This window comes from Erpetoichthys calabaricus, chromosome 3 (assembly GCF_900747795.2).
Source record: "Erpetoichthys calabaricus chromosome 3, fErpCal1.3, whole genome shotgun sequence".
Classification (NCBI taxonomy): domain Eukaryota; kingdom Metazoa; phylum Chordata; class Cladistia; order Polypteriformes; family Polypteridae; genus Erpetoichthys; species Erpetoichthys calabaricus.
In genome coordinates, this window is record NC_041396.2 from 262,089,302 (window position 1) to 262,104,308 (window position 15,007).

General features: G+C 39.3%; 1 protein-coding gene across 3 annotated transcripts in view; it reads right to left on the minus strand.

Moving 5' to 3' along the window:
* rnf167 (ring finger protein 167) overlaps positions 1-14,682 on the minus strand; it is a 99,863-nt gene extending 85,181 nt beyond the window's left edge. For 2 of the 3 annotated variants that reach the window (XM_028798167.2, XM_028798165.2), the window contains exon 1: positions 14,497-14,682. The gene's annotated coding sequence lies outside the window, so the exon portion shown is untranslated. Of the gene's footprint in view, positions 1-14,492 lie in introns of all 3 variants that reach the window. The other variant, XM_051924086.1, reaches the window with a different exon arrangement.
* Between the last annotated feature and the right edge of the window lie 325 nt (positions 14,683-15,007).

Genomic DNA, 15,007 nt, shown 5'->3' on the forward strand with positions numbered 1-15,007 from the left:
AAATAAAACACAGTAAAACAGTACAAAAAACACTACACACAAATGGGGAAAACTCAAAAACCAAATAAATCAGCACCCACAAGCTCTTCAAAAGCATAGGGAAAGCAGAGGGAAAGTCATGACATGGCATAACACTTGAAGCTATTGTTTTAGCATGCATGGAATCTTTGTCATTTTTGTAAATGTCAATCTATTTAAATTCCATCACAATTCAGCTGGTACACATTTGTCAGTGTGTTATCTATTGTGTATCTGTGATCTACATAGTTACATACATACAGTAGTACTTCTGATGCATCCAATTAATTGATGACCCAATAACTGAGGTCCATTGTCCTACGATATTAACACAGCTAGTACTTCACAAATTGAACTTATATCAACATTCTCCAAGATTATAGCAATGTCACCGAACCCGTTATACTGAAGGAATCCCCATGTCTATCATACATTAAATAGAAACACTAGATTGTATTTTGCTATTTATGCATGTGAATACTAGTTTACTTAAATGACAGCTGGGTAACTACTGGCTGGATAAGAGTATTTTGAAGTTGCTAATACTGTATTTACACAGTTTATCCATATTACTAACCGAGAATGCTAAACCGGATGATGGACGCAGGCACATCCGGCAATGGGCCGTAGCTGCAAAAAGACGTACTGCGCAGGCGCAAAAAGAGTCCGCGAGAGTCGGCTGAGGAGCCGAGAAAGGCGGACAAAAGAGGGCGAGAGAGGCGGACAAGACCACAGAAAAAAGGAGTGAGCACAGGAAAAATGGAGAAATGAGGAAACGCAGGCAAAGCACGAAACACATTGCACACGAAACTAGACCCAAAAAAAAAAAAAAAAAAAAAGAGGCTCGCGCACAACAGCAAGGCACCCACCCCCCCCCTACGGGCACCGGACGGGACACACACCAAGAGGGGGATTCAACAAGCCCATGGAACACAAAAAAAAGAACACAAAACCACCCCACAGACCCTACAAGCAAGGGACGGGACACACACACACAGGGCGATTCAACAAGACACAGGAACACAAAAAGAAAGAAGACACTCGCGCGACAACAATCCTCAACCCCCCCACCCCCCCCCCCCACACACACACACACATCCATAAGAAGTGACACCCAAAGCCACATATTCTAAAGTGAACATCAACACCTTCACACTAGACAGCATAGGTGTCAGCATTGGTGGATCTCCTTACAATAAAGCACTATTAACCGTTCAACTGCAGAAAAGGAAACATATTAACAGTGACTGCGATCCTCCTTATTACTTATCCATATTTCGCATGCTGAGAAAGAAACAAGTCATGAATACACGGTCACGGGTACAAAACGAAAAGGAAAGGATAACAGGAACAAACACACGAACACGAAAGAAACAACAAAATAGACGGCTATGCAGCATAGGTGGATCTCATTACAATAAGGCACTATTAACCGTTCAACCGCAGAAAAGGCTCCATATTAACAGTGAGTGCAGTACTCCTTATTACTTATCCATATTTCTAAAAGAAAAAATGACTCGACTCCAAAAACGCAAAGCTCAACTAAAGCTTCTAACTAACGATGTACCTAAAAGTAAAAACTTTATGAACTGCATTAGATCCTACAATAGTTCATTTAATATGCACAAATCTACATCCTAGATCCACATGACGCAAACTATCAATCAAAGTGCTGCATCGCAACAGGCACGGATTCAAAACGAAACACCTCCCGTCTCAGACATACGTTAATGGCAGCAAAGGCTACAACTGGCTTCTCACGCAGCACAGGCAAATCGATTACAGCTCCAAAACAACACGTCCCAAATACTACACATGCAACAACGCGCCTCTCAAAAGGCACAAGCAAAACATACACCAGGAAAATTCATTCGGATTAATGAATGTCATTTGCAATCATTGTCATTCAGTTCACTTCCCTGAAGAAACAACTGGCAATACAAGTTATACATTTACACGTTGTTGTCAAAAGGGTCAAATTAGACTGCCTTCTTTACATTCATATACTGAATATCTACAGAAGCTTATAACTGACGATGTACCTGAAAGTGAAATCTTTATCAACTACATTAGATCCTACAAATCGGAATCCACTATGAACATTAACGGTAGCACTGCACGTGACATCCGTCTTGAAAAAATGTTGTTTATTGATGAATGTTCAATGGCATGAACAAACGTTTATGAATAATAATATTCGATTTGGAGGAAAGGTACTTTTATGAGGAGGAGATTTTAGACAGTGATTAGCTATTCTTCCAGATGCCATGCACTCAGCTATTGTTCAGTGCACCTTAAAATACGCAGACAATTGGCATTGCTTTCAAAAGATAGTTAGTAAAAAAGATACGATGTCCAGAACCAAATCATAACAATTGCTTATTACAACTGAAAGATGGTACACTCACCAATACAGATGGACTTCAGCCACATATTATTACAATTCCTCAAACCTTTATCTGCGACGACTTAGTTACAGAGAGATTTGGAACAGCAATCTCATTAGACCAAATGCCCCTTTTAACACAACGCACTATATTATGTCCAAAAAATATTAATGTGGAAAACATAAATACCCAAGTCATTCCATTACTTCCTGGAAAGACACAACTCTTTCTAAGCTCTGACAAACTTGACTCTGATCACAACAATAACCATCTTAAATGACCTTACAAGTTCTGAGCTGGAATTACCTTTTACACTTAAACGGCGTGTACAAAGAAATTTTCAAATAAACCTTTCCACTGTGCCACACACTTTATTGTTTGCTTTCTATTTGCATCATCTACACCGTCACACTATTCTATATCTCATTCATACATCACGCTCTTTGTCATTCCCAACACCAGGGGTTGGCGAGCGAAGCGAGCAGGGGGCGGAGCCCCCTAGTATTCTAATAAAGTACACTTGAATAATGGAGGCACTTTTAATAAAAAAAGCCTCTGAATGATATTTCTGTTTTTACCATGGTATTGGATAAGTATTGTAAAATGTCACTGGTATTTGTATTGAATATAAATATTCTGGTATCCTGACATCCTAAGCTGGTACATTAGCCCTGATAGACACTTAAGTTTGGCAACAAGAGGAAACTATTCAGTCCATCAAGTTTGTTTGTTTAGTGAACAGCTAAGCATTTAAAGGAATGGCTACATTTTATGCATTTTCAACGTGTCTTTTATATAGCATTCTGTTACTTTGGATGATGTGTTTTTGGTAACCTGTGAAAGATAAAAAAACTGCACCTCATGATTAAAAAGATCACTTAGATCCAACAATTGCCTCATTGCTCAAGGTAAATACTGGCTCAGCAGGGACCACTGCTGGATAACAAGAAGCAACCATTACGACAAACTAAAGTTTCCACCTAGATGTGAACTTTGCTCTTACCTCACAAACAGGTATTTTTAAATAACTTAAAAGAAGAGTAAGAGATTTGTTCTCAAAAGTCTCAGTTAACAAATGACAGTCAAATACTGCAAAATGCATGTCATTTCAGGTCAGTTTCAAAGAAGAATTGGATTGTACTGTATACACCCACAAAGGTACCTGTTGACTGTTGCATAAACCTTTTAAAAGGCATACTCATTGGAGAGGGTAAAATGATGGAGAACATGGCATTACGTCATTAAAAATAAGCAGTATGGAAAAACTTTTAGAATAAAATACCAACAATTAGTAGTCACAATTTACATACTAGAAAGCTAAGGATTAATTTAATTGACGAGTATGCCTAGTTACACTTAAGAACTCAACATACTGATATTTGAGAGCCTTAGTTGAACCTGTTCAAAAAAGTAAACTTTGAAATGCATCAAAATTGAGTTAGTTAACAGAATAAAAGAATGCTGCAAACAGGGCTCTGTGTTCCACCTACCAACACATTACTACCATTAAGCAAGATCAGGGTTATTACTTTCTGTAATATAACAGTAGTTTTCATTTTTGTATGTGCGTTTTCATAACTATATGTACTGGTACTATGTTAGGTGAATTTCTTCTTTCTGTTACATAAGGTCTTTTTATTGTTGGGACATCACAAGATGTTTTCATTACTGTTATGTCACGTTGATTAAGTGTGAATGTTGAGTATATTGGTGTGTGCCTCTCTACTCATATTTCCTATGCATTCTTAAGCACTCTGAGGTTTTATTTAATTGAAGACTTAGATACCTATGCAAGGAAATGATTATCACAAAACCAAAAGAAAACATACAAGACTGCATCACATAAAATAACTTTTACTTTTCATTTCTTTTTTCAATATTTCTTGCAAGGTCATTTGTAATTGTATGGCATGATATAGAGGTCAACGTTTGGACTTCAAACACAGAGCTTGTGGGTTCAAGTCCAGCCACTGATAACTTGGTGACCATGAGAAAGTTACTTCACTTGCCCATGCTCCAATTGGAAAAACAAAAGGAATGTAACCAATTTTATCAATTAAATGTTGTTAGTCACCATGGATGAAGACATTAGCCAAGTAATAATAATTCATAATACCTCTACAGAATGAGTTATTAACTGGCACAACCTCTGCCAAACATGTTTCTGGCAATATTTTTTAACATTGTTTGGTGAAACACTGTAGGTACTGTGATACTAAAGAGAACATGGCAAAAACTCTCACTGGGCTCACAATGGAAATATTTATGCAAGTACAATGACTAAGGAAACATCCCAGAAGATACACAAACCAAGCAATATAACTTTGAACCTTAAAAATGTATTATTTACACCAAACACAGCTAACCTACTATCGATATATCATAATGTTCAACATAATAATTAACAATCAAAACAAACCAGATGTTTGCTTTTTCTGTTAAGTGTTAACAATGCAACTACAATGATGAAGGAATTTACTGTATTTCTTTGTAAATGTTAGGGTATCCCTGGTCAATTCCCTAAATAAAAAATAGGTAACATATCCGTAAGGGCTGAAAGGCTGCAAAAACTAATCATCGTATTCAATAATAACTGGTTATTAATAATGTTTGCAACGATCACTAGTTTATGTAGTCATTAGTTATGTCATTAGGGGCAGTATGCTGTGCTGCGCAATTGTGTCACTTCTTTATTGAGTTGTGAACATATCTGAAAAAAGGCAGGTGCCAGAAAAAGACAGTGCGATCTAAGACTTCCACTGTACATCTGCACTACAAACATTAGTGCAGATGTACAAAAAAAAAAACCCAAAAAAAAACCAGGAGTGCTACTAAGAAGGCTACAAAGTGTTTTATTTCTATTTATTTTAAATGTATTATTATAGAAATGTTTCATAAAAAAATTGTTTAAAATATCCACAAGTAGTTTATTTTTTTTAAATACATTTCTGAAAATTTTATACAAACTTATTTATCTGGTGAAAAGTTCCACTTCATGCACTTTGTTCTTAATTTCAAATAATTTTTTTTAACAAATCAACTAATCTAAAAAAATAATCATCAGATACATTTGTACATTTTAATACATACTTTTTGTTTCTGTGGGCTAGAAAATTGAAGAATGTTTGCTACAAAAAATATCTCTGTCAGAAGACATCAGACTAAGACTAGGGAAGGAATAATCGCAGACGTAAAATCTGTTACCTGCGACTAAATATTAATGTATTTAGTCTACTGCTGTTTAACCACATGTAATATTATGATAATGAAATTCAATGAAACTTTAAGATTCACCATCTCGTCAACTGAAGTAATGACAATCAACTGAAGTAATGACAATCATTTAGCCTCTCAGTGAGGTGCAAAGTAAAAAGTATGATTATGCGGACCTATTTTGTTAACAACTTTCTTAGCCTCAGAATTTGGAATAGCCTTGTCCATTGAAACAAAAGACATGGTAATATGCTTAATTGTTAAAGTAATAGAAAAATATGTTCTGGATTTCAATTGTGGCAGACAGCCAGGGAGGGAAGGACCGGGAAAGGTACAATATCTTCCCTGGACGTAGGAGGGCAACCCCCTGATTCCCATCAAGGGCCATGGATACGGAGCTTGGAAGCTCAACCCTGTGGGGGTCTGTGGCCCAAACAAGGGGCTGCCTGGATGGTTCCTGAGCCCTGGAGGAGAGCACTTCCGCCACACCAGGAAGTGCTGCCGCTCCAGAAACTGTGTACGCCCAGAGTGCTTCTGGGTGCAAGGGCAGCACTTCCGCCACACCAGGAAGTGCTGCTGGAAGACCATCACTAAGCACCTGGAGCACATCCGGGGCATGGTAAAAGGGGCCGTCTCACTCCCTTTGAGGAGCCGGAGTTGGGAGAAGGAAGACGGCGCTTGCGGAAGAGGAGTGGAGGCGGCCGAAGAGAGATAGAGACTGAGGAGCAGTGTGTGAGTGTGTGGAGCCAACTGTAAATAGTTCTGTAAATAAACCCATGTGTTTTGGGCATTGGTGTCGTGTCTGTCTATGGCCGGGCTAGCTTTTACACAACATACAAATTAACTCAGGAAACAGATAAATCAGATAAAAGAGCAAAGTATATTTTGCATTTGCAAGTGAGTCCAGCATTAAAACAATGTCAGGTGTATCAGGTTTAAGCCAGCTGCACATTAAGCACGAAATGGCCTGTGAGATGTTATGTGCCACTGAACATTATGTCTCACATCAAAAAGGCCTTTGAGAGACAGGTCTTGGACTATAAGAGTCCTCTTGTGGTAGACCACCTGGACCCATTGTAGTTTGGTATCGGACAAAGACTGAAATAGTGGATGCAATTATCCATCTGCTCCACAAGGCTTATTCTCACCTGGACAAAACCTGCAACACTGTAAGGATTATGTTTTTTGATTTCTCCAGCCATCTCTGGTTAAGGGGTAAGCTCAGAGATATGCAGGTGAATGAGCCTACAATGTATTGGATAATGGACTATCAGGCAAATTACAGTTTGTGAGACTCAAGAACTATGTTTCGGATACAGATGTTAGCAACACTGTAACACCACAACTGACACTTCTGTCTCCTTTTCTCTTTACACCTCAGACTACAAATATAACACCAGGGGGGTATTTTCCGTACGTCGCTTAAATCATCCGAGATCAGATGCCTCATCTTGGATGAGTTAATGCCAGTGAAACTCATCCGGGATAAGTCGGTTTTTCAAACGCAACCGTGTAGTAGATTAGTTTAGCTGGATCTAATCATCGGAGATGAATGCACACACCCGCGCTGATTGAAAAGCCCATATATATTGAGTCTAGAAAACATGATCAGCAAGTCTTTGATAGGCTGTAACAAAATGACGAAAGAACGGGCGCATTTTTTTTTCACACATGCGGAGCAAGACCTTTTATTTGAAGGACATGAAGAATTTCAAGATTTAATATGCACAAGGGGCAACACTGCAAAAGCAGCCCAAACCAGAAAATACGGCTGGCAAAAAGTGGCCGACAAATTAAACGCTAAGTAATGTGCATTGTACTTACTGAATGCAGCGTTTCATTTCCAATTTGTCAGATTAATTATTATTTAATATGTCATAATTCCAGATCAAATGTGAGCACAAGGAGAACATGGGAACAGGTTAAAGTATAGATAGATAGATAGATAGATAGATAGATAGATAGATAGATAGATAGATAGATAGATAGATAGATAGATAGATAGATAGATAGATAGATAGATAGATAGATAGATACTTTATTAATCCCAATGGGAAATTCACATTCTTCAGCAGCAGCATACTGATATAATAAAAAATATTAAATTAAAGAACGATAATAATACTGGTGAAAAAACAGACAATAACTATGTATAATGTTAAATATTAATGTTTACCCCCCCGGGTGGAATTAAAGAGTCGCATAGTTTGGGGGAGGAGCGATCTCCTCAATCTGTCTGTGGAGCAGGACAGTGATAGCAGTCTGTCGCTGAAGCTGCTCTTCTGTCTGGAGATGATACTATTTAGTGGATGCAGTGGATTCTCCATAAGTGATAGGAGCCTGCTGAGCGCCCTTTGCTCTGCCACAGATGTTAAACTGTCCAGCTCCGTGCCAACAATAGAGCCTGCCTTCCTCACCAGTTTGTCCAGGCATGAGGCGTCTTTCCTCTTAATGCTGCCTCCCCAGCACACCACTGCGTAGAAGAGGGCGCTCGCCACAACTGTTTGATAGAACATCTGCAGCATCTTATTGCAGATGTTGAAGGAAGCCAGCCTTCTAAGGAAGTATAACCGGCTCTGTCCTTTCTTGCACAGCGCATCAGTATTGGCAGTCCAGTCTAATTTATCATCCAGCTGCACTCCCAGATATTTATAGCGTTTAGTAAAGTACAAGAATATACTTCAAACTGGTAAATATTGGTATATAACTATTTAAAGAATTGTTGACATAAAGAATCATATATAAAAAACATTAATTCTAAAGCTAATAAGAAGGCAGACAAGCAAAAAACAGGTGGAGGTCCATGCAGTCCAGACCTAACCCCTGCAGAAGAGTTGGCTGTCCAGCAAAATGCTCATCACCCTGTTTCTGAAGGCATTCCTGGGGGAAGCTCCTCCTCAGAACCAGTGGCAGGATGCAGTGATCACTTCATTTCAGGTAAAGGATGGTCATTGCATATATTTGTCATCGATGTGTGCCATAGGTATGTTCCATATAGCCATCTTTTTTGTCGGGTCAGTTGCAGGGAATGTCATATCCCTAGAACCCGTGTCTGACCAATGAGATATTGACAAAGGTCAAATATTTGATGAAGACACTGTGTCTGATTATTCGGATCTGCGTACAATCCAGTGCCTCAATCACATTTGGAAATCCTGGGTAATGAGAATGTTAGGCTGATTGTGAAATTCTTCATGGAACTGTGGGTGTTTTTGCCTGTGTATTACCTACCTGCAATGGCATGAAACACCTCTTTTATTGTCTGCACACGCAGGTGTCCAGGAAACACTATGAAAACCCGAAGGAAATATTTCAGAGCCAAACAGACTTTACAAATTGCCTGGCAAACTGCACTTTTATATAGATTTTCCGCATCGCCTACAGTATATAAAAAAAGTGGAGCTTGCAAAAAACCGCAAAGCAATGCATACTGTCTGTGTGGTTGTGAGAGCCCGACTTCGCAGAGTTTGACCTCAAATATAAAGGTGCTAATAAATCTTTGAGGTACAATATTTCCCCTCGGCTAAAGCGGTATCTTTCGAAAAGAATTTCCTCCGGGAGCAATAAAGGATCTTGCTGATTGCGCAAACCCCTCTCTATATGAAATTCTGTTCTTATAATTTGCACACCGATATCAACTGGTCACTCATTCATGACACGGTGAAGTCATGACTAAATCAATTCCACGCACGGACAATGATTAAGTGTGTGAGCTAATCCTTGTTTACCTCGAACAAACCTGCTCGTTTGAGGATTAGGATGTGGTGCTATGACAACACTTCCAGCAAGAGTTTCGAAAAACCGACAGATCCAGGATCATGCCAAATCGTCAAAAATTACATCCGGCTAAATGAGTAATCCACGTACGAAAAATAACCCCCAGGTCATGTCACTTGCAGAAATTCTCAGATGATTCTGTACTTATGGAGTGTACTGACAAAGGGGATGAGACAAAATATAGGAGTCAGATTGGTGAACTTTGTTTCTTGGTGCAAAGAGAACTGTCAGCATCTTCACATCAGCAAAACTAAGGACCTGGTTATTGACTTTTGCCATCACTCTGTAAAAGCCAGTGCGATTTTCTACATTGTGGTGTGCTAGGCAGGTAACAGCACTTTAAGAGAGGTGTGCCAAATCAACAAGCTAATTAAAAGGACACGCTCAGTTATAGGACACACTCTGGACCAACTAGAGGTAGTAGTGAAGGAGGGTATTAAAACAAAACTGAGTGCCATTATGAACAATGCTGCACATCCTCACTGTGACACACTAACACTGAGCACTTTCAGCCAACGAATTATTCAGAAGTGTGTCAAGAAATGCTACTGGGGCTCCTTTATACCAACAGCAATATATCTGCATAATGGCTCACTGTGACTGTGAAGTCAGAAAAGTTTTCTTTCTTTTTAATTTACTTGCTTTATAGTCATTCTGTTGTATATTCAGATCAAAGTATGTGTGTGTGTGTGTGTGTATATATTTACTTACTTATCTACCTATTTATGTATTTATTTTTTTAAAAGCTTTTGCAAAAAGCCAAATTTGACCCTTGAGACAAATAAAGTTCTATCTATCTCTGTGCCCATGGATAAGAATGACCAACTAAAATATGATTTTCAAAAAAAAAACACTCTTAAACACTAATAAGAAAGGGAGATACTGTATAATCAAGTTAGAAACATATCTAAATATTTATTTTGTTTAAAAACGGACAACATCACCTAGCTGAAAATATATTGTGGGTTACATAAATACCTACACCAACTATCCATATTACTAACCGAGAATGCTAAACCGGATGATGGACGCAGGCACATCCGGCAATGGGCCGTAGCTGCAAAAAGACGTACTGCGCAGGCGCAAAAAGAGTCCGCGAGAGTCGGCTGAGGAGCCGAGAAAGGCGGACAAAAGAGGGCGAGAGAGGCGGATGAGGGTCCGCGAGAGGCGCAGGCGCAAAAAGAGTCCGCGAGAGTCGGAGAAAGGCGGACAAAAGAGGGCGACAAAGGCGGATGAGGGGCCGCGAGAGGCGAACAAGACCACAGAAAATAGGAGTGAGCACATACAAAAAGTAGTCACAGAAATGAGGCGCGACAAGCACCAAAAAAAGGAAAAGGCACATAAAAGAGTAGTCAAACGCGGGCAAAGCACGAAACACATTGCACACGAAACTAAACACACCAAAAAAAAAAGAACAGACGAGCGCACAACAGCAGGGCACGACCACACCCCCCCCCCCCCCCCCCCCCCCCCCCCCCCCCCCACCCTACAGGCACTGGACGGGACGGGACACACACCAAGAGGGGGATTCATCAAGCCCATGGAAGACAAAAAAAAGAACACAAAACCACCCCACAGACCCTACAAGCAAGGGACGGGACACACACAAAGAGGGGGATTCAAACAAGACACAGGAACACAAAAAGAAAGAAGACGCTCGCGCAACAACAATCCCCCCCACACATCCATAAGAAGTGACACCCAAAGCCACATATTCTAAAGTGAACGTCAACACCTTCACAATAGGTAGCATAGGTGTCGGCATAGGTGTCAGCATAGGTGGATGTCCTTTCAATAAAGCACTATTTAACCGTTCAACTGCAGAAAAGGATACATATTAACAGTGAGTGCGATCCTCCTTATTACTTATCCATATTTCGCATGCTGAGAAAGAAACAAGTCATGAATACACGGTCACGGGTACAAAACGATTCGCGTGTCAAAGTGCTGCATCGCAAGAAGCACGATTTCAAACCGAAAGAGCTCGCGTATCAGACATACAAAAAAGGGAGCGAAGAGACAGAATAAATGAACGGAGACGTGTGCAAAGCGCAAATGAACTGACAGAAAAAAAAAAAGCAAGACGCGAAAAGCACAAACCTCAAATGACCGACATACAAAAACGGACAAGGCTCGATACAAACAATGCACGGCGTAGACTGAAACGGACTTTGCGCAAAGCGGAGGCGAAGAAAAAAAAAGAAAAAAAATAGCGCGTCACAAATAATGGACATGCAACAAAAAGGCAATCAAACGCAAAAAGCAAAAAATGCCCGTCGCGGACATCAACGCCACACACCTGTTAAACGCTTACGCCAAATGGCTGAAAACGCCTTCAATAAGGAATCCACTATTGAGGAAAATTCATTGGGATTAATGAATGTCATTTGCAATCATTGTCATTCACTTAACTTCACAGAAGAAACAACTGGCAATACAAATAATGAATTTACACGTTGTTATCAAAAAGGTCAGATTAGACTGCCTCCTTTACATTCATATCCTGAATATCTAAAGAGGCTTCTAACTAACGATGTGCCTGAAAGTAAAAACTTTATGAACTGCATTACATCCTACAATAGTTCATTTGCTTTTGCATCTACCGGAGTACATATCAGGCCACCAAAAGGCAATGGCCCATACTGCTTTCGCATATGTGGACAAATATTGCATCGCATTGGAACAGTGCACCCTGAAACAAATCAACAACGCAAATATGCACAAATCTACATCCTAGATATCAACGCATGAACCTTCCTGAAAACAAACAATGCACGGAGCCTATAATGAGAAACGTCACTCATGTCATAAACAATCACCCATTAGCTAAGTCTATAAAAATGCTACATGAAGTTGAAAAGGAGGCAAATACAAAAGCAAATGCAGAAGTTATAGCGGCAACTACAATTGCTTTGGTCTTGATAAAGGACAAAGAACAAGATCCAAGACGATACGATCTGCCCGTCGTTAATGAAGTGGCAATTGTCTTTCAAAGTAAAGATGGTGAGCCTCCATTTCACAGAGATATTGTTCTACATTTACGTCCTGATAAAAACAACACACCTACATTCCAACGCATAGACATTTGCTTTCTGCTTCTTGATACTTTAACATACCCCATATTATTTCCAACTGTACAGGAATGATGGAGTGCTACAATTTCAAGAATTAAAAAACAGCAGGCACAGAGACGATCACGTGTATCCATGAAAGAATATTTCTCCTACACATTCTCAGTAAGGGACGACTTTAATCCATTACCCAATGCAGGAAAGCTGACTCAACAATACATCGTTGACGTTTATGTTCGAGCGGAATCAAATGATCTGCAGTGGATAAAAAACAACCAGCCTTCACTTAGAGCCGATAAATACAAATCGCTGCTGGACTACATTAATCGGGATGCTGACATCATGGAGCACATTCCAATAAAACATTAATATATGCCAAACACTCTATTTGTTATTTCTATGCGCATCAACCAAAGCTGTGCACACTATTCTATATCTAATTCATACATCTCACTCTTTGTCATGTCCCAACGCCATGGCGAGCGAAGCGAGCAGGGGGCAGAGCCCCCTAGTATTTGAAGATGCATTAAATGTCAGTATTACAAAGTAAGAAGTCACTACGGCCCTGTACTTTGTAAAAAACTAAATCTGCATTCCAGAGGAATTGAAATTTAGGTGGGAAAAGGGGACTAACTTTTAGTGGCTTACTGTTATGACTAAAATAATAAAAGTGAACATAAGTTTTAAACTGCAATATTCAGTAAGGTAGAATTAAAAAAATTCTATATACAGTATAAAATGTAAAACTTTACTCAGTACTTAATAAAGCCAAGGTATTAGGTTATTTACTTATATAAAAGTAGTGAAACTCCACCCTGCAGATGGCAGCAATAGACTACTGAGTGTATTCGCGTCAGAGTTTGACAGAAACAAAAAAAATAAAATAAATAATAATCAATTTTGAAGACAATTTCCAAAAGAGAAAAACTAGAGGGAACTGAAGACATATTTTGCAAAGAATCGTCTTAAAATCAAATGTCTGGATCTTTGGGAAACAAAAGCTTGCACACTGCATTAGTTTGAAGCCGCATTTCCCAAAATTAAATTAATAACAAAGGATATCACCGCCGCTGTAAAATGAGTTATTCAGTCTACATACTCACAAACTAAACTTGGATAATGTCGCCGTGCCACTTACCCGTAAAATTATTATTTCCAAAGTATCTCCCGTATTTGCTCAAGAGACAGCGCGGACTACTGTCTATATGCCTGATGTTCTTACTGCCTGGTACAGTATTTTACTATTTGATAAAGCCACTAGACTTCTGATGTTAAAAATGTACATTTTCTCTGACAGTTTTAACGAGTGACATTAACTTTGAGTTGGGCATCTCGACTTAACTGTGCACCCATGTCCTTACCAAGGTTTATTTAGGAAATACACCAAAAATACAAATGTTAATCAGCGCCTTGCTATATTTGGATGCTGTGTGTCAGTCGGCATTAAGTGTCATTTGGCAGTGGCCAGTAACCCACATTGTAATAAAAGCCTTGATTTTGACATAATTCCAAAAAAATCACTTGGGATATTCAGTGGTCAGGAAAAACAAAATTAACTGCATTCTTTACTGAAATTCAACCACAGATCAAAGTCCATCGACCTTGTTACGTACTAACACACAACCTTTGGCACGGTGTATTCTAGATTTCAACAAACATAAAAAAATGAACACACTCGAGACAGACAGCGGTGTACTGTGGTTACGACTGGAAAACAAACGTAGAGAAATTTTCAAAAAAGAGCGACATATTTTTTTCGAGAAGATAAAAAAAAAACTGGGAGTCCAAGAAAATAATAGTGTATGCGTTCAACATTTTCCCCATATCTGTGAATACCGACAGTGGCAAAAGCTAAGCTGTTGACACCAGCGTACATTGTATCCAAACTTAAATATACAATTTGCAATTTTCACCAACAACGTTAAAATACGCACACACTTAAACAAACATGGGCCTTGATTAAATCTTACTCAAGAGCAACACTGACTTAACGACACACAAATCTAGGATTTCACTCCTTCGTCACTTACCCGCTGTTACTTTGGCGGATACGTGAAATCCCTTCCCAAGACGATGAGTAAAACAGTGGACTACCGGTTCTCTACGCTCGGCAATTTTTTAGATTTGCCTTACAATACATCCACAGATTCAGAGTAGCATATCAACCACACCTCTGCTCGCCCAATGTTTACGAATATTTCACAAACTAATATGGCGGTCAGCCGTAGTCTCGCGAGAACGCGCGAGATTAACGACTTTTTTATTCTTTATCTTTTTCGTCTTCTTCATTATTATTATGGGGGTTGACACGCTAACGTAAGGTGCATTACCGCCACCAACTGGACTGGAGCGTGATGCAAAATATGCAGGACGAAAAAAAAGTCACAACTTCACTTTCCACATTACTAGATTCATTAGACAGCACAGTCAGATGTAAATACTGTAATACACTCTTATAAACTCGGGAATTCATAATTTCGTATCTTGTTAAGTTCCTCAGCGTGAAGAGTGTTACCAGCAATGAATTCAAATTATCTTGGA